General features: G+C 38.8%; 1 protein-coding gene across 1 annotated transcript in view; it reads right to left on the bottom strand.

Moving 5' to 3' along the window:
* The window catches only part of TTC29 (tetratricopeptide repeat domain 29), a 258,377-nt gene that overhangs the window by 148,088 nt on the left and 88,936 nt on the right, over window positions 1–21,353 (bottom strand). The window lies entirely within an intron of this gene.

The raw sequence follows: 21,353 nt of genomic DNA, 5'->3' as shown, positions 1-21,353 counted from the left end.
TTTGGCGGTCTTTCTGGTGCATTCAGAACTGATTTTTAAGATCAGAGTGACTGTTTGGGCAGTACTTTTCCATTCCTACACAATCTATTACAAAAAACAATTAAAAAGTCATTTTCGCTTTGCAGACTTGAGACAATTATTAATGAATATTTACATAACATTTTAAAGGGAAAATGTTTATTTTGGTAATATCCATGATATTATAACATATAAAATGAACATCATAAACAGTCACTCTGCTGTAAGCTAATATAAGCTCATAGGGAAAATGAATATGTTTAATTAAGTTTAGGGAAAAGGTATAGTTAAATCATTTGCAATATAATAATAAGGACCAATAAACCATTAACTTCTTACTATTCCATTGGAATTGTCAGCTACATGCTATATTAATAAATACCATCTTCATTTACAAAGTGAGATGTTGAGAGATTTGTCAATGATCTGCTAAGTTAGCAGTGGCAGCTGGAATAACATAATCCTTGCACTAGCCCAGCAAAAAACATAAAAAACAAAACAAAACCACTTCTACTCTTCCATACTATTCACCAGCATTTATTGAAGGAGTGTAGTATGTCAGGCATAGTTCTAAGTATTTTCTGCATATTAACCCATTTAACCTTCACCACCATCTTATGAGTACCTATTAGTACCTAACTGTTACTAATGTAATCCTTATGCTGCAGGTGAGAAACAGAAGCACAAGACAGCTTAAGTAGCTCACCCAAGGTCACAGGACTAGAAGTGGCAGGACCAGGATCTGGAATCAGGCAACGTGACTCTAGGGGCCCTGCTCTTAAAGACTACATCACACTGTGTTAATGGTTGAGACAGCAACCGAGAGAACTGCAATCTACTGGAAGGACCTTGTCTCCCTCCCGCTATTTTATTTTATTCAAAAATCATAATCATTCTGCCCTATCAGCTGTTTCAGCTGCAAATCTAGTGAAAGATACTTTTAATGCTCACCCCCTTGCATTTACTGAGAGATAGAAGATTTGTATCAGTAGCAAGAAGAGACCAGGGGTTGTAGGCATGTGTTTAAATACGCTGCTTTCGAAAAAGAATTCGATTGCTTTTTCTGTTTTACAGATGTATTAACACCAGTGCTGCTACATAGTTCACTGTCAGCTAAACAGCCAGAGGAAACAAGGCAAATTCAGCGAAGCAGGCAAGTCTTAACCCAAGAGGAACCCATGGTACCCCATTATCTATGAGCGCGAGAGGGAGATGGAAGATGAAAATGAGAGGGGAGAATTCCTGACATCTTCTCTGGAGAAGCTACAAAGCAGTGGGTCACTGCTAGCCTGACGCCACTGGACACTACTACTTGCTGCATCCTCACACCCTCTCTTCCTAATTCTGCGCTCATCCTGAACTGGCCCAGCACTTGGGAGGTGATTTTTCTTTTTAATCATCAAGCATTATTCAATACTAATTTCTACTGGGCATGATAACAAAATGTTATTTATGCCAATCAGTAGTTACTTAAGCAGAACAGATGAGAATGTTATTAAAAGTGTACATGAGAGATCTGTGATGAGACTCAACAAGGGAGTTTAAAATCATCTTACTGACAACTCCCCCAGTTGCAACAGCATTAGCAGTTATGTTGGAGCTGACTCCTCAGTCAGTCTTGACTCTGCGTTTGCTGGCTTTGTGACCATGAGGAGGCCACTTAGTCTAAGTCTCAACCTTCTTCATCTGTGAAATGGGAGTACACAGGAAATACTAGTAATATCTGCCTCTTAAGGTTCCTGTGAGTATTAAATGAGGCAAAGCATATAAATAATAAGGATGAATACAGTTCTAGACACATAACATGCAAAGACACATCGGTTGCTTTTGCTCAGGATGATTCTGTTCAGTTAGGGCTCATTTGAAGTCATGAGACAAAAGCCACCCCAATCTAATTTAGACCAAAGGGGAAAATAGGGACTCAAATGCTGCTAGGAATTGTTCTCTTGATTTCTTACGTTGGTTTTCCTCTCTCTGTGTCAACTGTATTCTCTCAGCCCACCATCCTCCATGGCTCTAGAAGTTCCCAGGCACAGAAGGCTGGTTCTGATTAAGCAAATATATTGGGACTTTCTTGGCAGTCCAGTGGTTAAGACTTCACCTTCCCAGGAAGGGGATGTGGGTCCAGGAACTAAGATCCCACATGCTTCATGGCCAAAGAGCCAAAACATAAAACTGAAGCAATACTGTAACAAATTTAATAAAGATTTTTAAAAAGATTCATGTCAAAAAAAAAAAAAAAAACCTTAAAAACAAACTTTATGAGGTAAGCAATCTGACTTAGCTCATTTCAGAACCCTCTCCTAGGGATTCCCTGGGTCAAGAGGCAGTGGTGTTGGTAATATTTGTAACCCAAGGTTAGAAATGAGGCTGTAGCCAGCAGAAAGGTGGCACTTGGAATGGTGTGATGTTCTGGAAAGACACAGATGTCTTCCAAATTGCTATGAGATCTTCTGCATAGCTGCTTCTCCTCCAATGGCTTTATCTCAGTTAACAATACCATCATACTTAGGATTACTTAAACAAAAAAACCCAGATTCAACTTGGACTCCCACCCTGTCTCCATACTTTCATCTACCCAGACAGCAAAACTGTAAAATTGGGTAATATCTCTCAAATGTTGTCTATTAGGATTTACACCACCACCACCAAGTTCAAGGGCTCATCTTTCTTCAATGGAAATATTTCAGAAGAACCCCATAATTAGTCTTCCCTCCTCTACTCTTTCCTTTTGATTTGACCTACACACAACTGCCCGCGCGTCTTTCAAAACAAGTCCCTCCCTTACTCAGTGTCATCCCACCACCCAGGCTCTCCAGCCTCCCCACCCAGTCTCTCCAGCCTCCCTGCCCAAGAGCTCCACTCCCTCCAACTCACACCCCAGCATGACTGGAATGCTTTTCTGCATTCCTCAGCCTTTACTTGAGCTGCTTCCTCTCCACTGAGGGGTCTGGAAAGGTCCCACTCAAATGTCATTACCTCCGTCTTCAAATAAGATAAGGCTTCCCTGTTGCTTCTCTGGCTCTGGTTCCTGTTACAAGCACGGCATGAGTGTCTATTAGGGGCCTATTTCCTCTGTGGACAATGCAGGCTTGCAGCACAATACGAACCTACTTGAGGATGAGGAAATGGCTCAAATCTCTTATTCAACAATGTGCACCAAACTGAACTCTAAAACAAATAACAGTCTATCATCACTATATATAAAATAGATAACAAGGACCTACTGCTCTCATTGTCACGGCCCTGGGTTCACTCCCTGGTCAGAAAATTAAGACCCTGATACGGCACGTGGTACAGCAAAAAAAAAAAAAAAAATTAATTAAAATAAATTCTTACATTAAAAAAAAGAAACCAACAAGGTCTGCTGAATAGCACAGGGAACTATCTTCAATATCTTACAATAACCTGTAATGGAAAAGAATCAGAAAAAGTATATATATATATACACACACACATATATTAATATTATATATATTATAACATAAAATCTTTCCTGGTGGCTCAACTGGTAAAGAATCCTCCTGCAGTGCAGGAGAAGTGGGTTTGATCCCTGGGTTGGGAAGATCCCCTAGAGAAGGGAATGGCTACCCACTCCAGTTTTCTGGCCTGGAGAATTCCATGGACTGTATAGTTCATGGGGTCGCAAAGAGTTGGACAGGACTGAGCCTTCAATATATTCATATTATAATATATTGAACATATATGAACAGCAATGCAGTTATAATATTTGTATATACATATTCAGTGACAATATTAACATATATGCATATATAACTGTTATACACCTGAAACACAACATGTAAATCAACTATATTTTAATAAAACATTTTTTAAAAATACATAATAATAGTCGATCATCTATATCAGTTCAGTTCAGTCGCTCAGTCGTGTCCGACTCTTTGCGACCCCATGAATCACAGCACGCCAGGCCTCCCTGTCCATCACCAGCTCCCGCAGTTCACTCAAACTCACATCCATTGAGTCAGTGACGCCATCCAGCCATCTCATCCTCTGCCGTCCCTTTCTCCTCCTGCCTCCAATCCCTCCCAGCATCAGAGTCTTTTCCAGTGAGTCAACTCTTCGCATGAGGTGGCTGAAGTACTGGAGCTTCAGCTTTAGCATCATTCCTTCCAAAGAAATCCCAGAGCTGATCTCCTTCAGAATGGACTGGGTGGATCTCCTTGCAGTCCAAGGGACTCTCAAGAGTCTTCTCCAACACCACAGTTCAAAAGCATCAATTCTTCGGCGCTCAGCCTTCTTCACAGTCCAACTCTCACATCCATACATGACCACTGGAAAAACCAGAGCCTTGACTAGATGGACCTTTGTTGACAAAGTAATGTCTCTGCTTTTGAATATGCTATCTAGGTTGGTCATAACTTTCCTTCCAAGGGGTAAGTATCTTTTAATTTCATGGCTGCAATCACCATCTGCAGTGATTTTGGAACCCCCAGAAATAACATCTGACACTGTTTCCACTGTTTCCCCATCTATTTCGCATGAAGTGATGGGACTGGATGCCATGATCTTCGTTTTCTGAATGTTGAGCTTTAAGCCAACTTTTTCACTCTCCTCTTTCACTTTCATCAAGAGGATTTTTAGCTCCTCTTCACTTTCTGCCATAAGGGTGGTGTCATCTGCATATCTGAGGTTACTGATATTTCTCCCAGCAATCTTGATTCCAGCTTGTGCTTCTTCCAGCCCAGCATTTCTCATGATGTACTCTGCATAGAAGTTAAATAAACCGGGTGACAATATACAGCCTTGACGTACTCCTTTTCCTATTTGGAACCAGTCTGTTGTTTCATATCCAGTTCTAACTGTTGCTTCCTGACCTGCATACAGGTTTCTCAAGAGGTAAGTGAGGTGGCCTGGTATTCCCACCTCTTTCAGAATTTTCCACAGTTCATTGTGATCTACACAGTCAAAGGCTTTGGCATAGTCAATAAAGCAGAAATAGATGCTTTTCTGGAACTCTCTTGCTTTTTCCATGATCTAGTGGATGTTGCCAATTTGATCTCTGGTTCCTCTGCCTTTTCTAAAACCAGCTTGAACATCTGGAAGTTCACAGTTCACATATATTGCTGAAGCCTGGCTTGGAGAATTTTGAGCATTACTTTACTAGCATGTGAGATGACTGCAATTGTGCGGTAGTTTGAGCATTCTTTGGCATTGCCTTTCTTTGGGATTGGAATGAAAATTAACCTTTTCCAGTCCTATGGCCACTGCTGAGTTTTCCAAATTTGCTGGCATACTGAGTGCAGCACTTTCACAGCATCATCTTTCAGGATTTGAAATAGCTCAACTGGAATTCCATCACCTCTACTAGCTTTGTTCGTAGTGATGCTTTCTAAGGCCCACTTGACTTCACATTCCAAGATGTCTGGCTCTAGGTGAGTAATCACACCATCGTGATTATTTTGGTCACGAAGATCTTTTTTGTACAGTTCTGTGTATTCTTGCCACCTCTTCTTAACATCTTCTGCTTCTGTTAGGTCCATACCATTTCTGTCCTTTATTGAGCCCATCTTTGCATGAAATGTTCCCTTGGTATCTCTCATTTTCTTGAAGAGATCCTTAGTCTTTTCCATTCAGTTGTTCTCCTTTTCTTTGCATTGATTGCTAAGGAAGGCTTTTTTCATCGACACAGTAATTACTTTTCTTGTTCATATGGACTTTGGCCAGATTTACTTAGGATACCAAAAGCCATAAGGCTGTATTTTTCTCCCTGTTTACATTGTTTTATATTTTGTAATTTATATGATTGTCTTTTCACTTTTTCAGGTCATCTTTAAATGTCATTTATTACTTTTTAAGCATTTAATAACTTTCTTTAATATTTTGGGATAAGATGAGCTGCAGAAATGATCAACTGCTGTGATCAATACTGTGCAGGAGATTTTTACTACAAACAGTCTATATAAAACCTACTGAAAACATTAATTAAAGTCTTTAAATTTTCATGGAATAGAAAGAAATAATAGCTTACTTTTTCTTACTACAAAAGCAATATATGCTGTTAGAAATTTTGGGGAATACAGTCCATCACTGCCCCCAAAATTGAAAATTAAAGTCATCCATTATTCCAGCTTCCAGGATAACCACTGAAAATAATTTGGTGTTTCTAGTATTTTCATACATGGTGTGCATGTGTGCTCCATCGTGTCTGATTCTTTGGGACTCCATGGACTGTAGATGACCAGGCTCCTCTGTCTGTGGAATTTTCCAGGCAAGAATACTGGAGCAGGTTGCCATTTCTTTCTCCAGGGAATCTTCCCCACCCAGAGGTAAAATTAAAATCTCCAGCATCTCCTGCATTGGCAAGTGGGTTCTCTACCAGCTGAGCCACTGGGAAAGGTCCATTATTTTATATATATGTATGCAATGTAAATACATATAAGTACAGCCTTAATATACATTGTACTGTACCCCGTGTTTTGCTAAATATGGCAATAATGTTTCTATTGTTATAAAATATTTATTTTTTGTGTCATAGGGTACTCAACAATGTTTAATCAATTGGCTATTGAACGTTTACTTTGTTTTTGGATTTTTCCCCCTTATAAACAACACATAACATTGTGTATAAAAGTTACAGCTAAATTTCTGAATATATTAATAATTAAAAGAATACTATAACTAAATATTTATATACATTAATATTATTTCCTCTAGACAAATTCTTTAAATGGATAATTCCTGAGTCAGAAGATATGCAAAATTATGAGTGTTCTTAAAACAGAACAAATCTACTATTTATTGAATGCTCACTAAGTGCCAAGTACATCACTATCTTGTCTCATCTCATCCTCACAGTAACTTTATCACCCCATTTTATGGGATGGAAAAGGAAGCTCAGGAGTCAAGTGATCTGCACGGGTGTATCTGACAACATCAGTGCTGCTCCCATAATCTGTGCAGCCAGGGGCTGCTGAGGCAGCACCTGGAACTTCCTGTCTGATGGCTGGGTTCATGGTAAAGTGGAACTGCCAGAGAATTAGTGTCCTTGGAAGACAGAGGATGGGAATTCATGGGTAAATACACCAGGTCCCTTGTTCCTCTGCTGGGATAACTGATTGGTTTCCAGAGAGTGCCAGCACATCTGAGCTCTATTTGCCTCTAATGGCAACACACCTCTGTGGGCTCCTTCTTTTGCCTGATGCTCCTGCCGGTGGAACCTCTCCCAGATAAACAAGTTGTCCTCCAATCCATGTCTCCAAGTCTGCGACTGGGGAACCCCAGTCAAAATGTCAAGATTCTACATCAAACAGCAGTGCAAAAATGTACACCAGAAACTCAAAGAACACTTTGAAAGCTCTGCAAAAAATATCTGAAAATGCATATTTGAGCAAGAACCATGAGACACATTCAGGTTGCAATCAAAAGCATTTTGTGACTGCTGTTTTATGTGATTTATAACTTAGCTGGTAAAGAATCTTCCTGTAATGCAAGAGACCCTGGTTCGATTCCTGGATCAGGAAGATCCCCTGGAGAAGGGATAGGCTAACCCCTCCAGTATTCATGGGCTTCCCTGGTGGCTCAGATGGTAAAGAACCCGCCTGCAATACGGGAGACCTGAGTTCGATCCCTGGGCTGGGAAGATCCCCTGGAGGAGGGCATGGCAACCCACTCCAGCATTCTTGCTTGGAGGATCCCCATGGACGAAGGAGTTTGGTGAGCAACAGTCCATGAGGTTGCAAAGAGTCGGACATGACTGAGAGACTAAGGACAGCACTTACAGTCAAATTAGCAACACTCTTTAGAGCAGGGCACACTACTGACCTGTGCATGTCCCCCTGATTTTTTTTAGTACATATTTTCCCCTCCGTTCTCCCTCCATCTTTTATTCCCTTTCCACTCAAAGGCCCTCTCTAATGTGTTGCTGAAGAGTTTCTCTGTGGAGTGGAGCTGGCACCACAGGGTAATCACACACTGACTCTCGCCCACCCCATCCCTCTAAACTGGACTCCACTTCTAACCATTGTTCCTGCTGTTTCACACCCTTGCCAACCTTTGATACAATTTGACTTTCTAATCTTTTGCCTCTAAGTCACACTTTTATGTAAAAGAATCTTAACCTTCTCCCTTGAAATGCTCAGAAATGAAAGCTGTTACACACATCTATGTAATCAACCCTTGATTATTCAAGAACTAAACATCATTTTCTGGGTTGGTTAGTTTTTTTCACTGTCTTCCTTCTTTTTCTCTATCCCTGGCCATCAGCGTTATCATTTAGAAAAAAATAATAGGGTCAATAGAAGACATTCATGAAAAAAAAACAGTGGTTTAGTCTTCAGTGAGTCTACTTTCTTAGTTATAAACTAAACTTTTATATGATTAAGGAGAAAGTTGAAATTACTGGGTAAAATAGTTTTTACATAGTTTTTTAAGGATATAGTTTGAAAATTAAGAGTATAGTATTAATGCTATTTTTTAGAATCTAGTATATGTTGCTACTGTTGCACACTGGTGGTGGTGGTTTAGTTACTAAGTTGTGTCCAACTCTAGTGACACCATGGACTGTAGATCGCCAGGCTCCTCTCTCCATGGGATTTCCCAGGTAAGAATATTGGAGTGGGTTGCCATTTCCTTCTCCAGGGGACCTCCCTGTCCCAAGGATCAAACCCAGGTCTCGTGCATTGTAGACAGTCTCCTACATCACAGGTGGTCTCCTGCATTGCAGGCAAATTCTTTACTGACTGAACCATCAGCAGCATTAATTATACTGATAATCTTTAAAAATGCAGCAGTTACTTGAAGATCATGTAACTGTCTACACTACAGATAGATTTGAGAATACTTTGGATAAATTTTAAGACGTTGAATTGTATTTTCTTTCTGAAGATATCTTGCATGTTGTAGAGGAAATATATGCGATTTGGCTCTATCTATAATGATGCAGTCTGATCTGCACATGATTGTGGTTTCGCCCATCTAATCCTACAGTCATCTCCAGGTCCTTGCAGGTGTGATGACTTCTTTGTGGGCCTCTGGATCCACATGTCCTAACAGCTGTGCTGTTGCCTCTAGGTCTGTCATACAATTAGTCTTGTGATGAACTATTCAGGTTGCTTTATTGCTCCAGAGAACATTTTCATATGCTAGGCCTTGAACTTTAAGGAGTCTACATACATTATGTTCCATATGTCACTGTTCGGGATAGTTGATTAGAGTCTCAATTTTCAGTCTTGAAGTTCATCCTCTTTTGAATGAACCAGATAAAAATAATTATCCTTCTCTTCATTTTCTCTCAAAACAGATATTAGAAATTTTTGCACTATTTCTTAAAATGTGAATGACTGGAAACAAAAATTTCAGCAGCTTTGTAAACAGCTATTCTAGTGGTACTTTTTAACTTTTACAATAAATGACAATAATCAAAGTGGTATTCTATATCTCAAAGGAATTTAAAATGAGCTTTCACATTGAAAAAAATCAATAAATTTTATAAAATTTATTTATCATATAAATTTCATTTTATCAGTGTTTATACTCATATAGGCCATGAACTTCACTTTTTGACATAAAGCATCTCTTCATTTATGAAAGTCTACAATTTGTAAATTTTGCCATACAGATTACTGTTTTTTAAAATACAAATTTCCTTTTTTCTTGAGCCTTTGAATTTTTCCATAATGCTTTTGCCACCTAAGTGACTGTTACTTATGTGAAAAATACCATCATGTAGTTATCATTTAAAAAGAAGAAAAACTACATAGGCAATTTCCTAAGGTATAATACCATAAAGAAAAAAAAAATCAGGAAAACTATAAATAAAAAAAGGTTTAAGGATAGTTAGCTCCCTATTAGAGGGAAATTTTAAAATTAAAATTTAATTTACTAAGATTTTAGTCTGCAGTCTTTGCTACAGAAATTTATACTAAATTGTCACTGTAAGGTTATTTGTTTTAATGCTTTAGAAAGGTCATGACTTTAAACAGAGAGGTAACAGCCACAAAATTATTAGTAAAACATGTTTTCATAATCTCCAAATTATTTAAAACACATTTACATTTCTTATCTGTTTAAAATGTGCTTAAATTAAAACTTTTTAATGAACTATGTAGAATACTATTTTCTTAATAAAGCTGTTTAAAGGTATTAAATAAGATCAGAGGGCTGGTGGCTCAGCTGGTAAAGAATCTGCCTGCAATGTGGGAGACCTGGGTTCGATCCCTGGGTTGGGAAGATCCCCTGAAGAAGGGAATGGCTACCCACTCCAGTAGTTTGGCCTGGAGAATTCCATGGACTGTATAGTCCATGGGGTGGCAGAGTCAGACACGACTGAGCGACTTTCACTTTCACTACACTTTCAAATAAGATCAGATATGGACTACTTGCTTACACCACACTTGAAGTTATTGCTTAATAATTTGGGGTAATGTAATGCTATGATTTGGAAATAAATTCATTTTTAAAAAAAAAAATAGGAAATATGACTTCCTCTACAGTGTTTTTTCTAATCCAATGACCTTTCTTTCACTTGTCAGATAACGGATATTTTGAACATTTTTCTTCTTAGCAAAAGTATGAAATGAAAAGGAAGGAAGTGCTATTTGGATACTTTTTAAAAAATATATAATTTAATTGGAGGCTAATTACTTTACAATATTGTATTGGTTTTGCTGTACATTGACATGAATCTGCCATGGATGTACACATGTTCCCCATCCTGAACCCCCCTCCCATCTCCCACCCTATCCCATCCCTCTGGGTCATCCCAGTGCACCAGCCCCGAGCACCTTGTATCATGCATCAAACCTGGACTGGCGATTCATTTCACATATGATAATATACATGTTTCAATGCCATTCTCCCAAATCATCCCACCCTCTCCGTCTCCCACAGAGTCCAAAAGACTGTTCTACACATCTGTGTCTCTTGCTGTCTCGCATACAAGGTTATCGTTACCATCTTTCTAAATTCCATATATATGCATTAGTATACTGTATTGGTGTTTTTCTTTCAGGCTTACTTCACTCTGTATAATGGGCTCGGGTTTCATCCACCTCATTAGAACTGATTCAAATGCATTCTTTCTAATGGCTGAGTAATATTCCATTGTGTATATGTACCACAGCTTTCTTATCCATTCGTCTGCTGATGGACATCTAGGTTGCTTCCATGTCCTGCCTACTATAAACAGTGCTGCGATGAACACTAGGGTACACGTGTCTCTTTCCATCTGGATACTGGTGAGGATGTGTGTCAAGGGGATATGGTCCTGAGTAGAGAGGCGTCTGCATGGCAGCAACTGGGAGAGTGAGGTATGGAACAGCTCCTCCTTTAGACTCTTGACAAGGAGACTGCCTGAGGTGGTCACAGGACAAAAGGATAAAGCGATGAAAACTTGGATGTCAAGCAGGCAAATGACTGAGCTTATACCTGACCTGTCTCAACACTGCATGGTGAGTCCACTACAGCATATTTTCCAAGCTGGTGATGAACTACGCAGGGACCAAGAGGCTCGCTGGCTGCGTGAAGCACTGTCTGCATGTTTTGTATAATGATGACCAGCAGCCCTCTGGGAGCAGGAGGTCATGACTTCCTCCGTGCCTGCATCTGAGCTCCCCTCAGACACTGAGGCTATTAGACAGGAACAGAAGGGTCACTTTTAGGTAATGATTTCTAAATTACAAGGAAAGACGACTTCTATTTACTGGATAGTGAAGAGGTCTGATCTTCAAATAAAGAAATGACTTCAATTCCTTTTTTTAAAAAAAGATAAATGCCTTTTCTATTTAAGGAAAAGTTAATAATAAATTAATATTTCCATAAAATGATGGTCTATTATATTTGTACTATAAAAATATGCTATTACAAAGATAAATGTAAGCACTATGTAATTTACCTATGATACAACTAGTGAATTACAGTTAAAAAAAAAATAAGTACAAAGCAGGCACTCTGGATGGATACTGAATATATGCCACCTAGTATGTTACCTAGTAGAGGACTGTCTGAGCCACCAGGGAAGCCTAACACGTTAGGGTATTGTTGCTGTCATTGGTCGGTGCTAATTACGTCACAATCTGTAGTGATAACGGTATCTCACATTTGAAAACTGACGATAGTCTAAAGTGTAAACCTATGTTTTTTTCTTTTGATTTGCACAAAGAAAGTGCCATTTGTAACCCTTATTTTACAAATAAACCTGAGCTTCCAAGAAGTTAAGTGACTAAGCTAAAGTTAGCAGCTTGAATGTGACAGAAGGACTAAGATCCATGTCTTCTAGTTTCAACTAGCACCTACTCTTTCTATACCATAGTTATCTTCCATATAAAGACCCATTCAGAACTTACTATTAGTTGAAATATTTAACCACTTGACAATTAGAGATATCACATATATGTGGCATTTAAAAAAATGATACAAATGAACTTATTTACAAAACAAAAATAAGACAAACATAGAAAACAAACTAATGAGTACCAAAAGGGAAAGGGGAGGGATGGGTAAATTAGGAATTTGGCATTAATAGATATCCATTACTATATATAAAGTAGATAAACAACAAGAACCTGCTGTACAGCACAGGAAACTCTACTCAATATCTTGAATTAATCTTTAATGGAAAAGAATCTAAAAAAGAACATATATCTACATATATATATATATACTGTGGTTGTTCAGTCACTAAGTCATGTCTGACTCTTTGTGACCCCATGAACTGTAGCACGCGGGGCTTCCCTGTCCTTCACTATCTCTTGGAGTTTGCTCAAACTCCTATCCATTGAATCAGTGATGTCATCCAACCATCTCATTTTCTGCCACCCCTTCTCCTCTTGCTTTCAATCTTTTCCATCATCAGGGTCTTTTCCAGTGAATCAGCTCTTCCTATCAGGTGACCAAAGTATTGGAGCTTCAGCTTCAGCATCAGCCCTTCCAACAAATATTCAGGGTTGATTTCCTTTACAATTGACTGGTTTGATCTCTTTGCTGTCCAGAGCACTCTCAAGAGTCTTCTCCAACACCACAGTTCAAAAGCATCAATTCTTTGGCACTCAGCCTTCTTTATGGTCCAACTATTATATCCATACATGACTACTGGAAAAATCATAGCTTTGACTAGACAGACCTTTGTCAGCAAAGTGATGTCTCTGCTTTTTAATATGCTGTCTAGGTTTGTCTTAACTTTTCTTCCAAGGAAAAAGCATCTTCTAGTGGCTGTAATCACCGTCTGCAGTGATTTTGGAGCCCAAGAAAATAATCTCACTGTTTCCACTTTTTCCCTTTCTATTTGCTATGAAGTGATGGGACCAGATGCCATGATCTTAGTTTTTTGAGTGCTGAGTTTTAAGTCAGCTTTTTCACTCTCTTCTTTCACTCTCAACAAGAGGCTCTTTAGTTCCTCTTCACTTTCTGCCATTAGAGAGCATGAACTGCATATCTGAGGCTGTTGATGTTTCTCCCAGAAACCTTGATTCCAGCTTGTGATTCATCCAGCCTGGCATTTCACATGATGTACTCTGCATAGTAGTTAAATAAGCAGGATGACAATATACAGCCTTGTTGTATTCCTTTCCCAATTTCGAACCAATTAGTTGTTCCATGTAAAGTTCTTCTTGTTGCTTCTTCACCTGCATACAGGTTTCTCAGGAGGCAGGTAAGGTGGTCTGGTATTCCCATCTCTTTAAGAATTTTCCAGTTTGTTGTAATCCACATAGTCAAAGGATTTAGTGTAGTCAGTGAAGTAGAAGTAGATGTTTTCCTGGAATTCCCTTGCTTTTTCTGGTAATAGTCCATATGTACAACATCTTTTTCCGTTCCTCTGTCAACAGACATTTAGATTGCTTCCATGTGGTAGCCATTGTAAATAGTGCTTCTATGAACATTGGGGTTCATATATATTTTTGAATTATAGCTTTCTCTGGCTATGTGCCCAGGAATGGGATTGCAGGACCACATGGCAACTCCACTTTGAGTTTTTTTGAGGAAACTCCACACTGTTTTCCAGCGGTTGTACCAATTTACATTCCCACCAACTGTGTAGGAAGGTTTCCTTTTTTCCACATTCTCTCCAGCATTTGTTACGTGTAGACTTTTTAACGGTGGCCCATTTGAACAGTGTGAGGTGGTACTTCACTGTAGTTTTGATTTGCATTTCTCTAACAATTAGGTGTCCTTTGGAAGGACTGATGCTAAAGCTGAAACTCTAATACTTTGGCCACCTCATGTGAAGATTTGACTCATTGGAAAAGACCCTGATGCTGGGAGGGATTGGGGGCAGGAGGAGAAGGGGACGACAGAGGATGAGATGGCTGGATGGCATCACCAACTCAATGGACATGAGTTTGGGTGAACTCCGGGAGTTGGTGATGGACAGGGAGGCCTGGCGTGCTGCGATTCATGGGGTCGCAAAGAGTAGGATACAACTGAGCGACTGAACTGAACTGAACTGAACAATTAGTGGGAGCTTCCCAGGTTGTATGAGTACTAAATAATCTGCCTGCTAATGCAGGAAACACAAGAGAGGAAGGTTGGATTCCTGGGTTGGGAATATTCCCTGGAGAAGGAAATGGCAACCTGCTTCAGTATTCTTGCCTGGACATGTCATTCCATGGACAGAGGAACCTGGCTGGCTACAGTCTATGGGGTAGTAAAGATTCAGACAAGACTGGGCACACACATGTGCATGCACATACACACAAACACATATTATCAAAGTTGAACATCTCATGTACCTTTTGAAGAGTCATGATTTTTTGACCCATGAGAGAAAAGCAGGTAGGAGGAGAGATGGGGGAGAAAGGGGTGATTAAACATCTGTGAGCAGAACATAGGAGGGACCTTTTGTGTCCAGGAAGTGACATGAAAATAAATCCTTCAGGATATTTAGAGAAAGACAAATTGATTTTTTTTTTTAATGGGAGGAGAGAGGAATTTTTTAAAAATAATGTTGCTGTGAGTTAAGAATTTTATCTCTAGTTTTCTGAAGACAACTATGGAAAAATTGAAATTACTTTTCTTTTAGCTTGCTGGATGTTTTCCTTTTAACATGGTATCCCACTAAGAGAGCTGTGAAGAGCTCACATTTATTTGGGTTGCATCATAGTTTCAGTGGTAGATAAAAATCATCACTTATAAAATTGATTAAAAGGAAAACTTGTTTTATGTATGTTATTGTAGAATCTGCAAGCATGTGTATGTCAGCTAGATTATCATTTAGGTGAAGAGTTTACTGTTATGAAAGAGGGAGTTACTATTAAGGGAGATGGTAACAAGTTAAACAGGAAAGGAACTAAATGGGAACAAGTATATAGGAAACTTCTTGCCTCAAACTTTCTATATCCTAAACATTAGAAATAAAATAAATTATCCTTTGATAGAAATGCTTCCTGATATATATATATATATATAATCTTCATATCTGTTGAGTCAAAGAATAAATAAAATTTGATTACAATTATTTAGTGAAACCTTAAGATGATATAATTTTAACCCATATCCTCCATTGTTAATACTTATCAATAATCCATAAGTCACTAGAATATTAGTATAACTATTTTCAGATACATTATTTCTTTGCATTTTTCTATGGGATGCTGCTGATAAGGCTAGAGATTTGGGTTAACCATATATAAGAGCTAACATCAATGTTAGAAGCATTATAAATTATTATAAAGATTCTGACATGTCTGCAAACAAAGAAATTGCTACTGTTTTATATGTGGAATAATTAAATATAGTGCAAGAATTTAGTACTATAAAATCAAATGAAGTACCAATATGGAGAATTCTCCTTTCAGAGGATCACTTCAGTTCAGTACAGTCACTCAATCATGTCCGACTCTTTGCGACTCCATGAACCGCAGCTCACCAGGCCTCCCTGTCCATCACTAACTCCCAGAGTTCACCCAAACCCATGTCCATTGAGTTGGCAATGCCATCCAACCATCTCATCCTCTGTCGTCCCCTTTTCCTCCTGCCCTCACTTTCCCAGCATCAGGGTCTTCTCAAATGAGTTAGCTCTTTGCATCAGGTGGCCAAAGTATTGGAGTTTCCACTTCAACATGAGTCCTTCCAATGAACACCCAGGACTGGTCTCCTTTAAGATGGACTGGTTGGATCTCCTTGCAGTCCAAGGGACTCTCAAGAGTCTTCTCCAACATCACAGTTCAAAAGCATTAATTCTTCTGTGCTCAGCTTTCTTCACAGTCCAACTCTCACATCCATACATGACCACTGGAAAAACCAGAGCCTTGACTAGACGGACCTTTGTTGACATAGTAATGTCTCTGCTTTTGAATATGCTATCTAGGCTGGTCATAAGTTTTCTTCCAAGGAGTAAGCGTCTTTTAATTTCATGGCTGCAGTCACCATCTGCAAAGATTTTGGAGCCCCCAAAAATAAAGTCTGACACTGTTTCCACTGTTTCCCCATCTATTTCCCATGAAGTGATGGGACCAGATGCCATGATCTTCGTTTTATGAATGCTGAGCTTTAGGCCAACTTTTTCACTCTCCTCTTTCAGTTTCTTCAGGAGGCTCTTTAGTTCCTCTTCACTTTCTGCCATAAGGGTGGTGTCATCTGCATATCTGAGGTTATTGATATTTCTCTCAGCAATCTTGATTCCAGCTTGTGTTTCCTCCAGCCAAGCATTTCTCATGATGTACTCTAGAAATAAGTTCTGCTTAATAATGGAAAATAACTAAATAATGGGAAATACCTCAATGAATGCACTGAAGACTGATCTAAGTTGATGTTCCTAAGATTAGGAAGTGGAATGGAGTATTTACAGAGAAAGGAAATTCATGCACAAAAACAATTTACTTAGATAGGACCATCCGTTTCCTTAAAATAACTATGGTTGCAATGTTTGATTGTAGGAGCTGGGCCAGATTTGCATAAGGTCTTGACTGTGATTTTTTGGTAAAATATGTTCCTCCTTGAAATCTTAGGACTTCATAAGATACATTTATTTTCTAAAGTTAAGAATTTACTCTACTTGGAAATTTTCAGGTGTAAATTGACTATGGTCGAAGGGAATTACTACTTCTTTCCTCAGCATCCGATGTATATTGGTAGCTTTCTTCTCTTTTAAATATCAGGGTCTCTGTGACCTTCTGCACAGGTTTATTATAGGAACCATCGCTTCTCTTCACCAAATGGACTTTCCCCATTAGTAGGTACTTCAGCTCTAAAAAAATCCACTATTTGTTTTTAGTTTAGTGCTAGTTCATAATTCAATAAAGAATGCTTTGTCAGTGGGGATGGTATGCCGAGGAAAAACTTATTTATTTAGAAATATAAAGAGAGATTAGGAAGAAATAGTGTAGTGGGAAATTTAGTGGAGAAAAGAGGGTGAATAACTTGGTTTACGCAGAAAACTAATAAAGTTCCAAGACAAGGAACTTGCACCATCTACGTTAGGTCACCGGCGCCCACTTGAATAGCTGAGGGTGCCCCGTCTTAGGCTCCCTCTCGTGTGGATCTTGGAAGCAAGGGCAAGTAAGTAGAATCGGAGAGCCTCCATGCCCTAGATGGGAATTCAGCCTGAAAAGGAGAGGGAGGGAGAGGGAGAAAGAGAGAGAGAGAGACTTGACATGGGGGAAACCCGTCTTTCCAGTGACTGGCCCATCCTCTATTGTCCGGAAAGGCCTTATATACTTTTGATTTTACATAGAGATCAATGGATAATACAAAATTATGCAGCGTCAGCAGCCCTGACTCTTATCGAAACCAGGCTTTCTCTCTGCATACCTATTGTATACACAAGTCTTAGGTGATTTACATCATCTTTTGGCCAGAAGGCCAATTAGCATTTTACAGCCCTTTTCTGATAAGGGTAATAGTGTTGATCTTCCCAAAGTTTGGTGCCACTCTCAGAAAGCACTAAATAAAGCTACATTCTTACATAGCAAGGGCACAACAATTTATAACAAGGAAAAGGAGTACAGTGATTTATAACAAAGAGAAAAGTAATTAACTCAAAAGTCTAGTGTTTTTAACATCAAACCTACTATATTCCTTTTTCTGCATCCCATTTACATTGATTAATGTCCTCCCAGGTGCCTAAAAGATAAAGGATATGGAGGCCTGGTGGCAACATTAACTCAACAATGGAACCCTTCAACAAACTAATTCTTAGCTCATATACTTGTCAATATATTCTTCTATTATATGTATTGCTGCTGCTACTGCTAAGTCACTTCAGTCGTGTCTGACTCTGTACAACCCCATAGATGGCAGCCCACCAGGCTCCTCTGTCCCTGGGATTCTCCAGGCAAGAATACTGGAGTAGGTTGCCATTTCCTTCTCTAACGCATGCATGCATGCTAAGTTGCTTCGGTCGTGTCTGACTCTGTGTGACCCTATGCACAGCAGCCCATCAGGCTCCTCCGTCCACAGGATTCTCTAGGCAAGAATACTGGAGTGGTTTGCCATTTCCTTCTCCAATTACATGTATTAATCATTTATTAAAATATTAAAGCCTTCAAATCGAGATTAAAATTAGCAAAATTTCAGAGTCCCTTCTGTTTCACATGATGAGAACCATTAATTAGGGATATTTACGTGTAACAGGTTTTTCTAAGTCAAGATTCTTTGGAAAAAATAATCAGATAAAAATCCGTAAACAGATGGACAACATTTTGGGAAGGAGAAGAAATTTATGAGAGATAGTAGCTGAGTATAGGGGCAAGATACTGAAAATCTGAAAATATTCCAACATAAATTTAAAATATGAGTGAGAGAATAAAAAGAGTGTATGGAGTTGACGATAAGAATTAATGATAGACTGAATATAAGAAGGCAAAGGCTAAAACTAACAGAGCACTTTCTCAGCGTGAGGATGATCAGATCCAGCGCCTAGCATGATGTCTCTGTGACAAGGTGCTCAGTAAACAACCGTGAGTGAATTAAGGAGATCATGTCACCAGCCTCATCAAAGTCATCAAATATTCCACACTGCTTAAAAAATGAGCTTCACATTCCCCAGCAAAGCATTTAAGACTCTCCAATCCTCCCACAGATTAAAAAAGTATGATCTTGGAATTAGAATGAATTTCTAATTCTCAAAAAAAACACTTTCTGAGAATGAGTAGTCTTTCTGAGAATGTCCAGAAATCATACAAGAAGAAATTGATAAATTTGGCCACATACATATCTAAAAGCTTGGGATGGAAGAATTTCATAATAAGGTAAAAAAAAAAAAAAACAACCAACAATGGCCTGTACTTATGGCTGATTCATCTTGTTGTATGGCAAAAACTAACACAACATTGTAAAGAAATTATCCTCCAATTAATTAAAAAACACCTTTAAAAATGGCCTGGAAAAACATTCATAACACATATTAACTAAATGTCTAAATTCTTAAAATACAAATAGCTCCTGAGAAAGCAGGCACTTTCACTGATTGTTATTGTTATATGACTACAAATGTGTGAAGTGTCTTTGAAGTGAAGATCAGATTTATTTTTAAATTCACCTTCTCTCTGACTCAGCATTTCCACCTGTAGGAATTTACTCTGTAGATCATCTCTTACTTCGGCACAAAGCTGTTCACTGCTGTACTCTATGTGATAAAAACTGATTGGTGGGAATGCAAACTGGTACAGTTGCTATAGAGAACAGTGTGGAGAGTCCTTAAAAAACTGGAAATAGAACTGTCATATGACCCAGCAATCCCAGTGCTGGGCATACACACTGAGGAAACCAGAACTGAAAGAGACACGTGTACCCCAGTGTTCATCACAGCACTATTTACAATAGCGAGGACATGGAAACAACCTAGATGCCCACCGACAGACAAATGGATAAGGAAGTTGTGTACATTTACACAATGAAATGTTATTTAGCTATGAGAAAGAACATATTTGAGTCAGTTCTAATGAGATGGATGAAACTGGAGCCTATTATACAGAGTGAAGTTAAGTCAGAAAGAGAAACACCAATACAGTATAGTAAAGCAATATATATGGAATTTACAAAGATAGTAACAACAATTCTATATGCAAGGCAGCAAAAGAGACACAGATGTAAAGAACAGAATTTTGGACTCTGTGGGAGAAGGTGAGGGTGAGATGATATGAGAGAATAGCATTGAAACATGTATATTACCATGTGTAAAACAGATGACCAGTGCAGGTTCGATGCATGAAGAAGGGCACTCAAAGCCGGTAGGTGCTCTGGGCCACCCCAGAGGGACTGGGTGGAGAGGGAGCTGGGAGGGGTTCAGGATGTGAGGACACGTGTGCACCCGTGACTGACTCATGTCTATGTATGGCAAAAAGCACTACAATATTGTAAAGTAATCAAAATAAATAAATAAAATTTTTTAAAAGGAAAAAAAAACTGCTTGGAGATAACCTAAATGCCCACCAACAGGAGATGGTTAAATCCCTTATCGTATAGCTATACCGTGGGGCACCATGAGTCCTTTTTAAAATGAGACCTGTCTAGATATCCATCAGTATGGAGGAAGTTAATTCAGGAGGCAGAACGGTGTGTATAAAAACTTACTATTTTGTAAACAACAAAATGGGCACACATATATGTGTACTTATATGCCAGGTATAGACATGAAAATTTTTGGCAGGATAAATCAGAAACTTGTAACTATTAATTGCCTTTGAGAAAACTGTGAGATTGAGTATAGGGGTAGAAGGAAGATTTATTTTCACTGTAAACACTATGGTATTGTTTGAATTTATTTTGCTATGCACTTGCCATGTGATGAGGTGGGGGGAATATCTTTAAGCTAGTTTTCACTTAATTTTCCAGCCTGATCTCCTACTGTATCCTACCTTGCACATAACAATTCAATGCTTCTCAAACCTACTCAAACATTCATGTGTTGAGTGTGTGTGAATGAGTGTGTGTCTAATATTCCACTATCCATGACTCTCATACTTTCTGCCTGTAGATAGCCTACCCCTCAAAAGTTCTTCTGTGCAACCCTCTTGATTTCCGGTATTGGAACTAAATACATACTTATCTCTGAATTCAGAAAACCCCTGTCCATCCTGCTTTGAATTATAGTTGTTTACAAGTTGGTCAACCTCATTAAATTAGCTCCTAAAGGGAAATGTGCATCTTGTCGGCTTCTGTGCTCCTGAAAGTATCTGGAACACAACAGCCTTGCTGAACGCATGTCATTAACTAAAAAATATTAAGCAGAAGAGTCAGCTAGGAAAACCCATGTTTCCTATGATGACCCAATTTTAAGGACGATAAAGAATGTGTCTAGCTCAATTACAGGAATGCTACGTAGCATGAATATCTAAAAGAGCCAGTAAGAGCTCCTTAAAGCTGAAAATAAAGCCAATACTCCCTGTCAAATAGGGTTATTACCTGAGATGTAAACAAAATTAAATATGAAGCCACAC

This window comes from Budorcas taxicolor, chromosome 17, assembly GCF_023091745.1.
Source record: "Budorcas taxicolor isolate Tak-1 chromosome 17, Takin1.1, whole genome shotgun sequence".
NCBI classification, from domain to species: domain Eukaryota; kingdom Metazoa; phylum Chordata; class Mammalia; order Artiodactyla; family Bovidae; genus Budorcas; species Budorcas taxicolor.
This window is presented reverse-complemented; position numbering and strand designations above follow the sequence as displayed.